Source organism: Bacillus rossius, chromosome 1 (genome assembly GCF_032445375.1).
Source record: "Bacillus rossius redtenbacheri isolate Brsri chromosome 1, Brsri_v3, whole genome shotgun sequence".
Lineage (NCBI taxonomy): Eukaryota > Metazoa > Arthropoda > Insecta > Phasmatodea > Bacillidae > Bacillus > Bacillus rossius.
Window position 1 is genome coordinate 254,221,882 of NC_086330.1, and position 18,989 is coordinate 254,240,870.

Consider the following 18,989-nt stretch of genomic DNA (forward strand, 5'->3'; position numbering starts at 1 on the left):
TGATTCATATTTGATAAATGTAGTAAATACTACAAAAAAAAAATGTGAAATATTCTATGTGGAAGAACATATGTCTTGTTAAGGTTCAATGCCTATTAAGAGTTTAATCATAGTCCTCCCATGCAGCAGAAATATTAAACTTGCTAGTTTAACTAAAGAGTCCTCAGCACATAGCCTTCGAGGTACACTTGCTATTTTAAGCTTGCATTTCACCTACAGCAAGCTCATGTGGGACGGAAACACATGGTTCAAGTAAAGCATATTGAGGAAGCAGTTGGCAATTCTCTCTTGTAATGAGCCATCCAGGAATTTGCCTGGAGTGATTTTGGAGCTTCAGAATACCTAATTAATAGGGTGTCATGAATGCAGTTTATTGCTCTACCTCGCTCTGCCATCCTGTGTGTTCCAGGCAGGTGGGGCCCTTAACTGGATTAGTTAGTTTATGCAATTCCGGCCAGACAGCTAAGCTAGCCCTATCCCCGGGGGTCACAAATATTTCACGAACTATAGACTATAGATTAAAAGTGCAACTAGCTACTGAAACACCCACCCTCAGCAAGTTGTGAAGCTATGAGAGCCTACAGCAGACAGTGAGGCATAGCTGCCAACCTTTAATGCCAGTCATCAGTAATCACTCGGAGGCATATCCAGGATTCCGTGTGGTGAGTTGCAGGTGGGGGGGGGTTGTTTAGTCACCCCATCCCAAACACCCTTGTTAATAACACTACATAACATACATTAAGCTACATTTTTCAGCATGGGTCTACTGATACAGGGTGTCTAGCGACCGGGAAAACCGGTAATTGTCAGGGAATTTTGAGTGTCAGGGAAAAGTCAGGGAATTTTTAAAAAACACCTGGAATTTTTTGTGCTGTATCTTTAAAATAGTCTAGGTATCTCACGGCAGATGAGTTTTAAAAATTTTTGCTGTCACTGTAATTTACTTATAATTATTGACATTTCGGAGAAACTACACTTTTCAAAGTAGCTTTGTTTTACGTTGAATGTTACCGTCTGCAAAACAGTTGTTTTCTTTTTCAATAACATCGAGGTTAGACTTCTAAGATAGATCGCAATTTAGTTTATATCGATTTATCGACTGCGTGTTCTACATCTCTCTTTGTTTTCGGTTGTTTTGGTCGATTCCTGGCTAGCCAAGCCACGCCGTCACAATTTTTCGCTTGCATTTATTGTACTTGTTTCTTTAGTTTTATTTATTGTGGTTATTTATTTTGGTGAATTGAGGTTACGTACTTATAGTCATGCGTTGATAATTATCTTGTTACTTTCTATCTAGGCGGCAACTACAACCCAGTGCGTTAAAATGCTACGGTTTTTCTCCGTGCTTTCTGTCTTAAAAATGATTTCGTAAATTTTTTTGTTATTGTTTATATCTCTTTTTATTCGTGTTATAATCCTGAATCGTTACGGAGGCCTAATGGTAGTTGATTATACTTAGTTTCTCGACAATCTGCTTTGTTTATTTAACAGGTAAGTGAGCCTTATCTGATGTCTGTATTTCTGTATGTGTGTGATTTCACAGAAACTTTTGAATTAATTAGGTTATGAAGTAAATACCAGTATTTATAATAATCACGTCAGCATGACGTCATTTTAATCTTTTTAGGTTATGAATGCAATTATTTTTTTGTTTGTAAACAGATATTTTGCATGATGGCCTACTGGATTATGTTTAACTGGAAATCAAATTATTTTTAAACCGTGAGAATGGGTGGGTTTTTCCAAAAAGTGAACATTTTTTTTATAACTTACCTATCGTTCTTAGAACAACACACAACCTAACATATTTAATGATATTGCAAAGTACCATCAGGTAAAAAATGAAACCTTATTTAAATTAACTGTAGGCTATTTTGGACTGTAATTATCAACAAAGAACTTTTTTTTTGCTGTGAAGGTACAAACCTTTTTTTTAATTAAGTTTGTGATGCAGGCTGCCTGTGAATACCATATACTTGATACAGGAATAATTTATAACTTTTAATAAGGTTATGTTAATTCAGCTGTTACTCATGAAGTAGGCACTAACCAGTAAGGATGTGGTATGTTGATAAGATTGCAGATATTGGATAGGGTTTTGGTTACTCTGTATAAACTCAAAATGTACTTTCTGTATGTAAGCTGTCATTTTTAGAAAAAGTATTAATTTTTAACATCTGTGTTTTGTTCCCAGCTCAAGGTGTCATGCCGCCTTCAAAATTTAGAAAAATGATATTCAGAGCTGAATGGAGCCAGGACCCAATGTATGCGTGGGTGAAGGGTATTGAAAGAAATCCCTATTCTGCATGGTGTGATGTGTGCAAGCAAAAGTTTGAGCTTAGCAACATGGGGAAACAAGCTCTCACAAGTCATGCGTCTGGGGCTAAGCATAGAAAAAGATTACAGGCAGCCAGTAAATCGGTCCCAATTACAATTTTTTGCAAGACAGGGCTATCAAAAACAACTTCGCAAGTAAAGTCAACAGATGTACCTGAAGTATCATCAGAATCTATTCAGAATTCATTAGTTTCTGAGGGTTGAGAGTTATCACCATCACCTAATGTACCGAAGTTGTTAGAAAATGCAGTTGCTGGCTCAGCATGCTCATGTATTTTCACATGCACATCTGTAGAAAAGATCAAAGTTATTGAAAACATATATGTTGAATGATGATGTGACAAGAGAAGAGGTCATGTGGTGTTTGTTTTGTGTAACATCACATAACTCGTTACGGAATGCTGAAAGTAGTGTTTCAATCCAGCGCAAGATGTACCCTGGCAGCAATATTGCAGTCAAAATGAAATTGAGCAAAGCAAAAGTATCTTACACTATTGTTCATGGCTTGGCACCACAACTCGAGCGAGATCTCAAAGCTGCTATATCAAATTGTTCACATATTGTCGTCGGTTTTGATGAAAGGTTAAATAAGGTTGTGCAAAAACAGCAGATGGATTTAACGGTGCGGTATTGGGACGATGTCAAGAATGTGACTTGTACTTGCTACTTAACCTCTGTTTTCTTGGGTCACTCAACTGCAGCAGATTTACTTTATGCATTCAAAAGTGCGTTAACTTCTGCTCTTGTACACAAGATACTTCAAGTGTCTATGGATGGTCCGAATGTGAACTTGCGCTTTTTAAAAGATCTAAGAGAAGATTAAGGGCCCACGCACACGAGCGACTGTGGCGCGACTGAGTGGCGTGAACAAGCCACCGTGTGGCGCCACCGTGTGGCGCCACTGAGTGTCGCCACTCGGTGGCCCGTGTGAATGACGAAGCTGCAGAGAAGCGCCACAGAGAAATTTAGTCTGGTCATGGACTCCGACGAGGAAGCTCTTCTCATTGTTTTCCTCGTAAGACGACGGCATCGTCGTAGGCAACAGCGATCACTATGGATGCACCCTATAACATCGGAACGGCTGGCTAATGGACAGTTATATACTATTATCTATTATGAGTGCGCTTCAAGAAGACACTTCAAAGTTTTTCAACTATTTTCGAATGAGACAAGAATCTTAGGCACAGCTTTTTGCATTGCTCAGAGTTCATATTGAGAAGGCTGACACCAATATGAGAAGTATACCTGCCGAGGAGAGACTTGCAATCACACTAAGGTAGTGCAAATAGGTGGTCCACGATCGGCTTTAACGATCAGAGAAAAGTTTGCGGATTACTTTTGTAGTGCAGAAGGATCTGTGCCGTGGCAGAATCGAATGCATGATTGACTTTTCTTTCAAAAACACAATCTGAGTTTTATTGTAGTATTCTGGATTTTTTATTACTGAAACAGCACAGTTTTTGGTATGATGAGTAGGCCTACTAAATTCAGCTACAACTAAACCTACAAGGAGTTATTTTACATTGATAAATAAGTCAAAATATTTGGTAAACTATGATATTGCGAGTTATTTAATAAATATCTCAGTTTCATTATTTCAATAAACTTTTTGAAATTTATTAATAGGAACTAATGTAGTTATTGATTATTTATTTAGGTTGTGTGACTGAATAAGTTATGTCTCTACTATAGGTCAAAGAAGCTACCATAGTCATTTTCTCTATTGTTCGACCTGACGCCGATTCAAATTTATTATGCCTACTGCTTCATACATGTGAACTACGTCGCTGGCACAGTTTCTTATGTGATTAAATCCAGTAAAAACAAAATTTATCAAGTCACAAATAATAAAATTATATGACATTTAAATTAGCCATTGTTGGCAATCTAGCCCAACCAGTTGTCTTGTGTGAAAGGATCCGTGCTTACCGCTGAGGCTTATATTCTGATATTTAATTTTAAATTATTTATTGAACCCCTTATGAAAACATGCGTTGTGGACCGAATTGTTACTGAACATCTTGGAACCAATTGTTAATGGACTATTGTTGTAACGAGCGCCGAACATAACATCATAGATTGAACCTTTCATATTGTTGGCACTGACGATTTTTCCGAATAATATTAGTCTATTTGTTTATTTACGAGTTTCAAATATTGTTGCATACAATTATAAATCTGAGCAAGTCAAGTATGGCTTTTTGCTATTGTTGTAAAGATATTTAGCTCTCGTCGTACTTGTGATGCAATGCTATGTGTTATTTTATTGTTGTTGATTGGAGTATTTCATGATGAGTAATAAAACTAAAAACAAAATTTTGAAACAAGGTAATTTTCAGGAGTATTCATTGTTGGTGGTGGCTTCCCTACGCTGTTACATTATAATTACGTCCCAAGGGTTGAACAGTGTTTCTGGAACCCAGTGATATATGTGTAGTATGTACTGTATTGTGTTTCGCAGTTATTAAAATATTCAGAACTTAGCCGGAGACCATAGGGATATTTCAGACTAGCCTAATATTTGATTATTTTATTGTGTGTGTATTATATGCACATACATACGCTAAATATAAACAGTACAGCTTTGTGACAGGATCCTGCATTAATGACCTCAACATTGAATGCTGTTTATTTGTTGAATACACTTTCAGAAGAGGTCCACGACAGAACAAAATTTGTAAGGCTTCCCACTGGTCTACAACCCGAGTAATACAATCATGCAAAGAAAGCCAACGTGTACTTATTTACTTCAAAATTTTGTGACTTTGTATCTCACAAATTTCCTGGTACACCTTCAAAGTATTCTTCTTCTTAGAGCTTTTTTCTAAGTCCCTAACTATGAATTTAAGCAGTTACAAGAATGATGTGGAGATGAAACAAGTGAATAGCTTTTAAAAAAAATAAGAGACTTAAGATAAAAGAATAGGCCTTAAAATACTTAAGATATTATAGCCAGTAGTTAAATTTGTGTTTGCCAACATTATTGAACTGTAGTAAATGTTTGCCTACTTGCTGTAATAATCAGCTTTTTGTTCCTCTGTACAAGTGCACATGCACACAATTGGGACTGGCAATTGAAGCAACAGGGAATCCTCGGGCAACTTGAACCAATAATGTACAGTCACTTGCCTATAATCACATCACCTCTGATGTTTTACAACTGTTTGGACTTGTGGAAATGGTGTTGGTGCTGTGTCCAGTAGAACAGTGCAGTCTCGTTGCACTAAGAAGTTTTCAACATTTACTAACAGATGTGAGGATGCCTTCTGAGCTGCCAAATGTACTAAATGGCATGAACAGCACTGCATTACAACTGCAGGGTGGTGTTCTTTTACAAAGGATATTACTCCTTTTGTTTCACCTGTCATTGTGTTTGCATTATCTGAAGAAAATGCAATGCAGTTTTCCCATGGAATTCTGAGAGAAGAGAGCTCTTTATTGATAACTGAAAAAATTCCTAACCCGGTGTTGTCACTAGTTTCCAAAACCGACAAAAGTGCAACAGATACCTGACCTCGAGCTGGATTGAAAAACGAAACAACCAAAGCGGCTTCACAGAATTGGAATCAGTACTTCCATAAGTTGCCAACGAGAACGGCATCTGCTGCAAAATAGAAACTATTTCTCTTTTTGATTCACTTGCCATGTGCTGAACCAATGCATTCGTCTTGGTTCTAGCACAACCATATTTATGCGCAATCTTTGAATCAGGAAACAGTCCTAAATAAATTACTTGCGTGGTCGGAGACCGATAATAGGATATTATGCTCAACTAGAAATGAAGTGAACAACAACTCTGCATTCGTAACATCCGTATCGTCACTATTTACAAAAAAAAGACGAAATTGATTTATTGTCTGATTTCACTTTCGCATAATCTCGGTGTTTCTTGCATTCAAAATGTCTTCGGCAGTCGTCGTCTACCTCCGTGGGCAACCGAAAAATCACTATTACAGATGTTGCAGAATACGTGATTCTCATACACAGATGAATGTGAAAAACACGGCCATTCACTTGCATAAATGTCCCGGTATTTTTGTAAGACAGGTGTTATTTTGTTAGTACTTTCACTCCGCACAGCAGCACGCTTCATCGTATTTTCAATGTCACTCTTAAACGGTAAAATAAGTGATGCGTCACCCACGCAATCCAAACATAACGGCCATGTTTACAGTTAGCACGAAAAGGACTCCAAGACTGCTTGAAAAAATCGCCACAACAGCGCTACTATTTAAAGATATCGACAGCGATAACTATCGTACTCACAGCGTCAGCGATATCGTTCTATAGTAAACAAATATCACGTAAACGGTTTTGTGTGGTTTTTGTAAATAAAAATCCGTAAAACTTTCTTACCGACCCGTACTTCAGTAATATATGTCACTACACCGTAATAATTACGGACAATCCGTAATGGTTGGCAGCTATGGTGAGGGTATGCAGGCAGGCTTGTGACACAGCCCTCAGGCGCTCTGCGGAGAAACTGCTAGCGATGAACCACTTCTTGAAGGCATGGAGCATTCTACAATCTCCGGAGAGCTCTTTTCACTTGTCTGTTCACTGCCCTTCCCAGAGCCACTGTCACTTCCCTTCCTTTGCATGACCCAATCCGGTCTGAACAGTGTCTCCACAATCACAATACATTCGTACAATCCCTAACATTCTCCACCCATAAAACCCTTGTTTTCAATATTATAATACTGAATATGTAATAACTAGAAGGTATAGAACAAACTAATGACTATTATACATATAAAACAATAGCTTGAACAGATGGCTTTAAAATGCCTATAAAAGGTTTTATATTCACCACTTTGACCACACCTTCAGTTCCAGAGAAACAGGCAAGAACCATCTTTTATACTGAGTCCCTTTCTGTAGACAAAATTTTTATTTCAACTATTCCATTATTAGCTGGTCAAATCAACCATATTACTCAGATTTACATAGTTGATTATATTTAATCAAAATTGGGGGCACTGGTGACATTTACAAAAATGAAATAAGTAATTTCTTAAGGTTGTAATTAACTCAGTATTCAGTTCTGGATCTGTTTTGTTTACTAAAATCTGAAATTTTAATTACAGGTTTGCTCGGTGTACCCGCCCCACGAAGTAACGCTGTTCCATTTGCGCAGTTTTTAAGTACAGCGCCAACCAATTAAGGCATTATTTTGAAGTATTGCGGTCATAGGTTTGAAGTTGCGATTTTTTCTTTTACGTGAATTTTCATTTCTGTGCGTGCACAATGGCAACAGCAATTGTGGAGCGTTAAATACAATGCAACAAATTAATGTGACAAATCAACAAACAATATTCTGCTCTTTCCTTAACTTTCATTGTGCCTTATCTCAGACGACGGCCCGACGGGAAGCCTTCTTTTCACAGACGAGAGAGCCAAACGCCTGATCGTGCATCCTCGGTTTTTTTTTTGTTCATTGTAACTCATGATAACTAATGGTCAATTAAGTTAGGTTAGCTACATTATAAATACTTTAAAACATTGTGGACGGTTGATTTGGTTAGGATAGCTACATTAAAAATACTGTAAAATCATGTAAATGGTTTCCTAGCCCTGGATAGCTACATATTAAAAAGTTATTTGCTAAGCAACCATAAAATGATTTTACAGTATTTTTAATGTAGCTAACCTATCCTAATCGACCGCAAAATTTAATGCCACACCGGGTTATAAAATGAGATAGAACGGGAAAAAAAAGTGAGCATGAACTTCGGGTGTGGCTCTCTCGTCTGTGAAATGAAGGCTTCCCACGGCCTGATTGTTCAGCCAACGTTTACATTACTCCATCCCATAGCTCTGAAGAAAAAAGCCAGAAGCTTTCAGGGCTAGTTTACCTCGTACCTACTAGGATGCGCTAGTGGAAAATCATGGCACACACACATTCAGTAAACTACAGGGTTGGAAATAACATTAATAGGTTAAATAATCTTTATAATAACTAGAAACATTTAGTTTATGATTTTTTAATCTTATTTGAATCAAAATTTGTCCGCTATATTAAAACAATATTTTGTAACCCAGAAAAGTTAGAGCCTCTTACAAAAGTTATTCCCAGACCCTATTATGTAAATAATGTGGTCCCTGAATCTTTTGATTTAATTTCAAGTTGTTTAATCTTAAAATGTTACTTAACATTTATTTAAATGTATTTAGACATAAATTAGTTCTGTAAATTAATTTTAACAGTACATAGTAGCTTCGTGATTAAAATCTTTGTCAGCAAGTACACTTACCTGATTAGAAAATGAATTATTTTGACTAACATACTCTCTTAGCAAAAAAATGTATTTGATTGGTGCTCTTGTTTTCCTGGACAGAATTGGAGTGTTACTTCAAGGAACAGGTGGAGTTTGAGTAAAAACAAAACTTCCTGGACTAGATTTTACTTTGTTTAAAATTCCTATGACCAAACGTGGGTCAATTTCTGACTTAGATACATCAGTGATTTTGTATTGTTAAGAGTGTGTTAACATAACAAATAATACAATTTGTCTTAAATAGGAGGCTGCCTTAACAAACTTACATTTGTTTAAAAATGGACCTAATAAATGTAACATCATGACTTATCCAATAATAATTATGTAATACTTTGCTGATGGAATTAGTTAATTTTAATTTTAATGGCATACCTGTCAGCATTGTGCACACTAATAATTGCACTTGCAAAAATGCTGTGAAAAAAATCCAATATGTTAGAGATGTGTGCACGTGCAGTACAATTATTTTTGAATAAATAAAGAATTTGATCATGATTTTACATTAAAATACATATGTGAATGAACATGAAAAATAAATTTCCTGCTAAACACATTTAAAAAAGGCTCACTTACTGTAAAAATAATAGTTACCTATAAAGTGGTGCACATAGAACAGTTTGGAGGGAAGCATCCAATCCAAGAGGTCGCCGACTATCAAACAAAAAATCTAACCTTTGTCGTATCATCCATGTTAAAGGTTCTGTCTCAAACGAACATGTTGATTATTCAGTTTTCTCATCATTACTATTATTTAAGGGCTATTGCTGAAATTTTAACAACATACCTCCCTTGCATTTATGTTTCTATCTCAAATATTTTAAACAGATATTCACTAAGTTAATATAATAAGTGTAAAAAATTGTGCCTGTGTTTGTAATTATAACTATTTGCACAACTTTTTAAACCTATTATATTACACTTGATGAATATCTGTTAAAACATATTAGTGACAGAACAACAATCGAGTTGAAATTTCAGAATATGCATTTAATAGTAATATTGAGAAAATGGAAAAATCAACACACAACGTGTGAGATTGAGCCTTAACATTTTGAGAATTGTTAACAATGTGTTAGTATTTGCTTGACTGTTTGGTGGGGTTTAAGGTTGCACTGTCACACACAGAGGCGTAAGGCGATGTGTCCCATCCAAAATTAACATAACCACCGAAACACTTGGACACAGACTTGGTGTTCGTAAAGAATCATGCCCGAGTGATAGGTTCGAACCCACAACCCTCGCCACACAAGCTTGTCACATTAGTGATAATGGCCACAAAAAATCCTATATTTGCTTGAGTTTATAATTGGTAGTAGAGTCAAGAACTTTACCTATGAGAGTGGCTATGACTACTTGCCTAAACATCAACACAGCAAGGTGGATTGTCAAGCATTAAACCAAAATGGAGTATTAACCATTGGGTTAAACTTAGTTTTAGTAAAATATAAATTGTGTAGAAATAATTTTTCTTAGAATTTATATTTTTAAAATTATTGTTCTTAGATTTACATAAGGATATTTCATAATTCAAGAGGATTAAAACTCTTGAAATGTGATCATCTGATAAATGCTGAAATTTTAGTGAGTAGACAAGGCAACAGATAAAGAAAAAAGTTAACACAAAATGTTTGCTGAAATAAAGTAAAGATAGTGTCTAACATATAATGCATTCAAGCTTCAAGGTAGGCTAATGTGCTAAGTAAGGAGAACTACTAAGTTTTAACTCATTTCTATTGTACACACAATAATTATGGCACAAATTGTGGTAGGCAACATATATTTTAGGTTTCTATCCAAATGATAAAGGAGAGAGTTCATCTGTCTGTCTGTCTCGTTTACCTGTAGCACAGAGACAGAGAAGCCTAGAACCTTGAAATTTGATGCATAGATTCTTTAGAGGGCATCTTGCACCTCGTTCAATTTTTTTTTTTTTTTTTTCAATATTTGAATTAGTTTTTTTATTTTAATTTTTGAAAAGATTGTGCTCATAACTATTGGTTTCACCCCTCAATATTCCATGTGAGATGTTCAGTTGAGAAACAATAGTCAAACTCTGCTGGTTTGCTGCAATGTTTGTTACAATTGTAAAAGTTCGTATGCAGCATATTTCACTTAAGGTTCAGACTAAAACAATCATCATTTTAATAATGTGTGGTTTTTTTTTAAATATTAGAGTGATATTTCTGCCTTAACACAAGCAATATATGTAATTCAAATAACTAAACATCCTTGAAACCTTACACCAAGAAACTGTATTATGATTTATAATTATTTCCTTTATTTTTAATTAAATTATATTCATTTACCAAGATGTTTTTAATATAACCTATAGATTTTTTAATTTGGGTCACGAAACAGGCGGACACATGAAGCGTACCAATGAAGGGGGGCAGTGGCAAACCCACAAAGGGGGGCAGTGGAATACCCACAAGGAGAGAGGTTGAGTTAAGTAGTTTAGCAGTCACTCACTGATCACAGCATATGTAAATAAATATAGGTTTTTATATCTAAGATATGTAAATAGAGTTACTGTAATAGCGCTATCAACATTTAACCCCATCCATGCTTAATGAGCAGTGCAAAAGTGTTTTGCCTGTAGCCTTCCATAGCGAATACTGGTACATCAGCAAGTCAAATATAAAACAAGAGCATCTCGTTCACCATACTCAAAAATGTAATTGTAGCATGCATTTTGCTTTATTAAAATTTCCACCACTTTATGCTCCCATAATGAATTAAAGAGAAAAATTAATATTTTCACTATGGTAACATACAAAAGTAGTATTTCCAATATTAGTGCTGGATGATGCCACTTTAGGAGTAACCTGTTTCAATGATTTTTCAAATCAGAAATACAGCATATTTTCCAAAGCCCACATTATTCATATTAGAATTTAGTGGAACAAATTAACAAAAACATAAAAATTGTCTTCACAGTATTCCATATTTCAATATCTTGATCATTTGAAAGAGTTTGAATTCCATGATTCACGGCTCCACTACCTCATGCCTCTGCTTGGTAATTTACCTGGTTCAAGTTTAAGACATTATAAGTATAGAGAGCTAACTAGAGCTTCCATTTAGGACTTGACTCTCAAGACTTGTAAATCAGTGAAAGTCATGCACTGCTAGGCTGCTCTTGACTTTTGAAATGATTGTATGAAAAGTGGAAGTGACACATCATGCAGAGACAGTGCTCGGCTGACGTGCCTGGAGTGCGACTGATGGGACTTGCTTGGGAGCCTCAGAGTAGCAACAGAGCTGTGGGCTTTGAAATTGCCCAGCACAGGCTCACTGGGGCACTCGAAGTTGCACCGCCTATTGGAGTGAACTAGGCATGGGTGAACTTGCAGTCTGGACAGCGTCACATCGGAGGAGTTGGACTCAACATTTTCTCCTAGACCTACCACGCCTTGAACTGACCAGGAAAGTGCAGTGAGGGTAAAATTCAGCTTGGATAGGAACCTCATATACCATGACGGCTGTGAGTGCTTGCACGCAGCACTATCCCAGTAATACAAATAAACAGCTTCCTCTTAAATTCGGCTACACCAATGACGGTCACTAGTTTGCATCTGTAATGGCGAAATTGTTCATCTAGCAAACTCTCATTTTGTATCCACTTACAACTACTTAGCAGCAATGTTTCGCCAACTTAAGACTCACTACAGGCTTGGATACTCAGTTCATTCATCCTAGGATGAGTAAGCAAACTGTAGTGTTATGGCTTCCAAATTGGTTGCGACAATAGGTGGACCAAAGAAGGATGTCTTAAGTGCAATAACTTTAAACAATATACGGGAAACAGGAATTGGATGGCCATGTATTCTGAACAATATACTGATATGGGCTATTTCACTGCTATGCACCACACCAAACTGCCCCACAAACCGACACACATTTATTCTTAGGTTAACCATGAATGTGCTTAAGTTAGTTGGGTGTTTCCTGGTATTACTCTTAAATAGTAAATTACATGAGCCCTAAAATTTTTCAGATACTGTTCACATTATACCGTAATATTGAGAGACATATTATTAAAAGATTATGCATAAATCAAAGAGAAATTTCCTTAAACACTTAGTATTTGTCTGCGATTTGGTGCAAGCTATAGATATAGTAGAAGAAAATACAGTTGTAACAAAGATGACTGTGTTTGAATTTGTTGAAATAATACCTTCTTCACTTCTACTTAATTCCTTCATGACCAAATGCACAATTTTGAATTAAAACTTACCCTGCGGCATTGAAAATGGGACAAAACTTGTCACTTCTGTTTGGAATACATTTTATTGACTGTTTTTGAGGTTTGTATAAGGTGGCTGAATTTCCATTTATAAATTATTAAAGTCTCTGTACAAGATATTAGAGATCCTACATTATTTTTGTTATCTGGATATATTAAATATGATTATGTATTTTTATAAAAGCCCTAAGTACATTTTTGCCTATTTCAGCATGTAGACTAGGTTAAGAGGTGGTCAAATGTAATTTTATAGTATATTTATAGTAATTAGTTTAATAGTGTGTCATTATTTGTATTGCATAAAAATTGTTACTAAGAGAGAGAGGTAATGCCTTCCTTCGGAACAAAGAAGTTCACTCTATCCCTGTTGTGGACTAATACAGATGTCTGTGGTCAAAAAATTCTAGTTGAAGGATCAAAATAAAAAAAATGTTTTGAGCGTTACAAAAATTTTGATTACATGAAGAATTTTGATTGCATGACGGGAATAGTTAGGTATGCTTGGTGGCGAAGGAGGAGAGTGCATCAGCGGCGCATGCACTAGAGATAGAAAGGAAATTACAGCAAGAGGGGGGGATAGGTACGTAGCACAGCGTGCTATATCCTAGTTGTAACGGCCAGAAGGGGAGACTGCAGTGGAGAGGTAGAAATTACGCAGCAGTGATGCTACGGAATTCTCGTAATGCTGCTTGTGTTTATTTACTCCTCAATTATTGTAATGGCCAGTGACTGAGGCTACCATATTTATTTTATTTAAAGTATCTACAATTTGTTTATTCATGTGGAAAAAGTTATTAATTTGTGCAATTTGTGTTTGATAAGTATTATTCATTACACACTTTATATTAGCTTCACCTGTATGTTTGTTTGTATGTTTGTAACCGACTCCTTTGCACTCGATTTGGACCCACTTTAAACGGACAGATTTAATCTAAACTTCGTACACTTATCGAGGACCGGTGACAATACACTAATTTAATAAGTTTATCTCATTATCCTGATTAGGATCGACAGGATTAAATAATTTCCTCACCCAGCCTCTGTGTGAGAGCAAGTGAGACAACCGTGCAGTCCGCGCATGCGTACCGTTTACCTACTTTCCAGCTCGAGCCCTCGGGGTATTAGTTTTATTACAATATATCCTCGACAGTTGGTTTGTTGGCCGAGCGGATTAAGGCGCGGGTCTTCGATGACGTCAATCCACGGATTCACCGGTCTTGGGTTCTAATCATGTCCACGGCTGAAAAAAAATATTTGTTTTCTTTTCAATAAATTTTAGGATTGATACCGTAAATCCAACTGTAATTCGTCTGGGACTTCGCCAATCCTTCTATTCAAACTAAAAAGTGAAAAACTAATATAGTTTAAAAAAACTAATAAACACGCTTTTAAAGCACATCAAACTAAAATGTGAAAAATAATTTTTAAAATAAGTTTAAAACAATAATGAATGAAAACTACTAGCATTATTGTGAAAAAAGCATGTGGCGCTTAGTTCCATATTTATCGCACATCAAGCGCCCGATGGTAGAGCAGCCGACATGTCATCGGAAGGCTCTGGGTTCGAATCCCAGTCCAGTAAAAATGCTCGATTTGTTTATAGATAACTAACTTGATATAATTAATGTAACAAATTATGTACGGGAGTTATAGTTCTGGAAGACGTACGAGTGAAGCCTACATTTGATTTATTTTATGGTTTAAGGAGGTAAAACAGTTTTGGAAGTATTGATTAGTCATTCATGTCTTCTATGGAATTTATAAATTTTGATATTTCAAATTTAGTGCTGTTATCTTCTTCTTTTCCTTACTAGTTTTGTTTTATGAAAGTTTTAACGTCGATGGTTATCAAAATAATTTTGTTTTGTTTTAGAATGTTTGAAGGATTCGAGAGCTTTTAGTAAAGATCTCTGAAGGGAATAGACATGTATTCGGGTCGAACCATTATTTTCACCCGTAATACTATAAATTGATCCGGGACAACCGCGGAGTTCGTTCTTTAGCTGACGAGTGGATAGAAACTTCTGCACTTTTAGTGACGGAATTAGGGAAATTTCCGAACTTCTGGAAAACCATACAACTGCGTCGGTCGTTTCGTTCGTTGGGGATTATGCACGAGAAAGACATTTAAAATCTTTGGAAGAGCTCCAGAGGAAACCACCAGGTGTGCCTAGTGTTGGCGATGCCGACCCCAAACATCCGGAGGACGAGTCTTGGCCGTGACGACATTACGCTGTGTACAGATGGGACTGCAGTTTTTTCAGTGAACAGACTGTTGGTGAGGTCCATCTGTTTCTGATTTTACCACTTTCCAGAGCCAGAAGGACGTCCAGTTGCGGAAGAAGGAGACGACAAATTTGCCGTAGCTTTGAACCCTCTTTTCAGTTCGAATCCAGTGTCTACCCAAATCTGGGAAAAATCCAGTAGTCCTATGTTATCACTCATGTTCTCCGAGACACTAGTTTAGTCGGTAAACTGTTGACGTGATTTAGACAATACTATACACACATAATAGATGTGTAAATGCTATTATTTAGGAAAAACTTTACTCTTACGTACTAAAGGAAGTTATGACTCTCACAGTAATATTAAATTATAATGGAAATATAAATGAATAGTTTCAACTATATTGTGATAACTGTGAGAAGTAAACGAAATAAAATACTAATTGTACGAAGGAATCCTTTTTCGTTTGTCTGATTCATAAGTCAGTAGTTTCAAGGTGCCCTTTAACACATAAATTTATATACCGACTAAGTTTCGCTATATATATAGCACTGGCAGTCAATGGCAGGGAAGTATTCTTTAAGGTAATATGGATACTAATATATCAAGTCATTGAAGAAAGAATTAGGTACCAAATGAAAATCGTACGCTAATGATACTTTATTCGTTTGTATTACGAATTCCCATACTGCCAGCTTATCTGTGGACTCAACTGATTTGTCTAGCCAGAAGTAAAGTCATCTTAGTATGACTAACAAAATTTGAAGCAGGTGAGAAACCATACCAGGCTATCCAAATTTTTCTCACATATTCTATACACTCTCATTGAGAAGGTCCTTTCCTCATCCTTTCTCAATCCTTATCCTTCCCAAAATTCCTGTTATGTAAATGTTGAACGCTTCACGTAATAATTAATCCGTAACTCCCATCCTTTCCTGCTTCACAGCATTAATTTCGTACAGTATGTAAGACTGGTCGATATCACTTGTTCATCAATAACCTTATACCATTAAGTTGCCGTCGTCCGGGGTCTCGGGCTCGAGTCCCGGTGCGGTTCCTAGCGGGAGTGGCTGTTGCAAATGTAATGAGTCCGGGTGGGCGCCAGACTAGCTCTGGTGCTAGTCGGTAGTTGGGTCGTGGGGTCGATTGCCCTGCGTGGCCCACTAGGACCGTCGGCGGTGTTGCGTGGGTTTAAGGAATTCCCTACTCGGCGGTGGTTGGGGATAGCAGGTTTAAAGAAGCGTACGCTGAAGTGAGGTAATAAATGACGTGCGTCATTTATTCAGTCGACGGTGGCTTTGGTGTAACTTTGTTGGCTACACGCCACGTCGTACAACAGGTGACGTCACAAGATACAAAAAACTACACAATTACATGCAACTAAGTCTGAAAGTCACTTAATAAACGTGGCACAGGTTTACAAAAGAAATGTCGCACGGAGGTGCGTTACGCAAGTTTATGAATGTTACGTGGAGAGACGCGTTGCACAAGTTTACAAAGAAATGTTACACGAGGATGCGTTACACAAGTTTATGAATGTTACGTGGAGAGACGCGTTGCACAAGTTTACAAAGAAATGTTACACGAGGGTGCGTTGCACAAGTTTACAAAAGAAAATGTTACACGAGGGTGCGTTGCACAAGTTTACAAAGAAATGTTACAAAGTCACTAATTATTCCGTATTATCGTGTCCCTAGGCGTTTCTGAGCCTGGCTGCTCAACGAGGGGTGAGGGTGATTGGAGGCGGCCAATCCCGTAAATCTGCGGATCGAGGCGGTGCTCGCGTCCATGGCAGTGGAGCGCGGACCGCAGCTAAATTCGCTCAAAAGTTCCCTTACGGGGAGTGTCAGTGCCGGAGCGACTTAGTTTAACCAAAGTTCTGTCCTCGGGAGACGGCCCGTACCGGATAATGAACCTACCCCGCGGACCAAGTGTGGTGCAGGGGGGGGCTTTAGATTTATGCGGCCGGATTAGGTCCTGGACCGAAAAAACTGGACCGGGTACACACGGAGAGATTATTAAAAAGGGGTTTTAAGAATGACTATATTTACCAGAAATGAACTCGGTGTGGACAAAGGATGATGTCTCTCCGTGGGACGTGCGTCCGCCCCGGTCCACGAGTCGCGTTGTACTGGCGTCATGTCATGGCGTCATGTCATGGCGTCCGGCCGAGGCTCGGTGGCCCTCGTGCCAGGGTTGACCTCATTACGTTAGTTTCTGATATGATATGTTAATAAGAGAATTTAATGATGTTAAATTCTTACATTAATTATAAAAGCTGAATCAATGTCATTCGTCCCTTCTACGAATTGAAGTTATTATATTTAAGAATTATTATATTTAAATTTTACGTCACACCAGCGACTGTTCGTCTCTTGCCGGATTGCTCTGGTGGGGTTAATGACGCAACACAAGGATTGAATAATTATGTCATAAGCTCTGATTGACTGATTCAGGCAGAAGGCCGCCAGGGGAACGCTCACACACGTATTGCCGTAGTTACACACGTGAGTGCCCGGGCACTCCTACGTCGCACTTCCGTTAACCAACTTCAAATTAATACGTAACACTGATTAATAATCTATGTTTGTTTTTTAACGTGGTTGGTTGTGATGACGGTCTGTTTATTTTGGGGGGGCCGGGTTCTACCTTGGTTGCTGGTGGCTCGCCTGACTCGGGTGGGCCATGGCTAGGGGCGCGTTCCGTTAGCGGGGGTGAATACTGGCGGTCGCAGGTCGGGCTTTAGGGTGGCCTTCGGTCGGACGACGTCAAAGTCTCACTGTATATATTGATAACGTTAAAATCTTTGAATGGCTTCTAAAATCGTGATTTCAGTATCAATACAGCTGTACACATTAATAATTTGGAAAAAAATTACAGTTACTTATAGTTAGCACGGAATTAATAGTAGAGTAGAACAAATAACAGCTTAAAAAAAAAAAAAAACAACGCTTTTATAAATAAACCAAACTAAAAAGTAGAAAATAAATAATAGTTTTAAAAAACTAAAAAACACGCTTTTATAGAAAATCCAACTAAAAAATAGAAATTAAATTTTAATAAATTTGAATTAAAAATAGTGTAAAATAAAGAAAATGTATTTTATTAAAAAAAAAAGTGTGGGGTGATTTTTAAGATATTTACAAAATGATAATCTTTCTACTCATGTCTGTCAATAAAATAATTATAACTATTGACACCATGCACCCCATGCTTTTTTTTTTTTTTTTAATAAAATACATTTTTTTTAGTTTTACACTATTTTAAATTCAAATTTATTAAAATTTATTTTCTATTTTTTAGTTGGATTTTCTATAAAAGTGTGTTTTTTAGTTTTTTTAAAACTAGTATTTTTTTAATGTGAATAGTGTGCTTAAAAATGTAAAAAATACATATAGACTTAAGAGGTTAGATTTATAAGTGTTTTTTATTTTTGGTATGTGAACATTGTGATTTCAAATGTCAAAAGGACTTATAGAACTGTGAGATAGACTTTATAAGTGAAATTTATGTTCGATTGAAGTGTTTTTTGTTCTTTCATTTTATTCAGCTGGAGACAGTGATTTAACATCATTCCTAAAAATAATAAAAAGGCAGAAGCAGATAAGAAGTATTAAAAAAGGCAATGTGGGAATAAACCGCCAAAAAAGGGTGCTAAAAAGTGCCAGTGAACGGATACGAGAGTACGGGGCACGGAAAAACACATTTTTTCATTTGAGATAATACCAGCATCCTTACTATTCTCAACTATTATCTCTTGTTCAATTAAAAAAAATACTAATAATTTGATGTCGTTCGGGGTGTGCCGCCAACTAGTATTTTTGGCACAATTCTAAAATTGAATTTTTAAAAAATTCTGTCGCCAGTCATTCTTTTGTTGCAAGAAGTTAAACTTTCCGCCT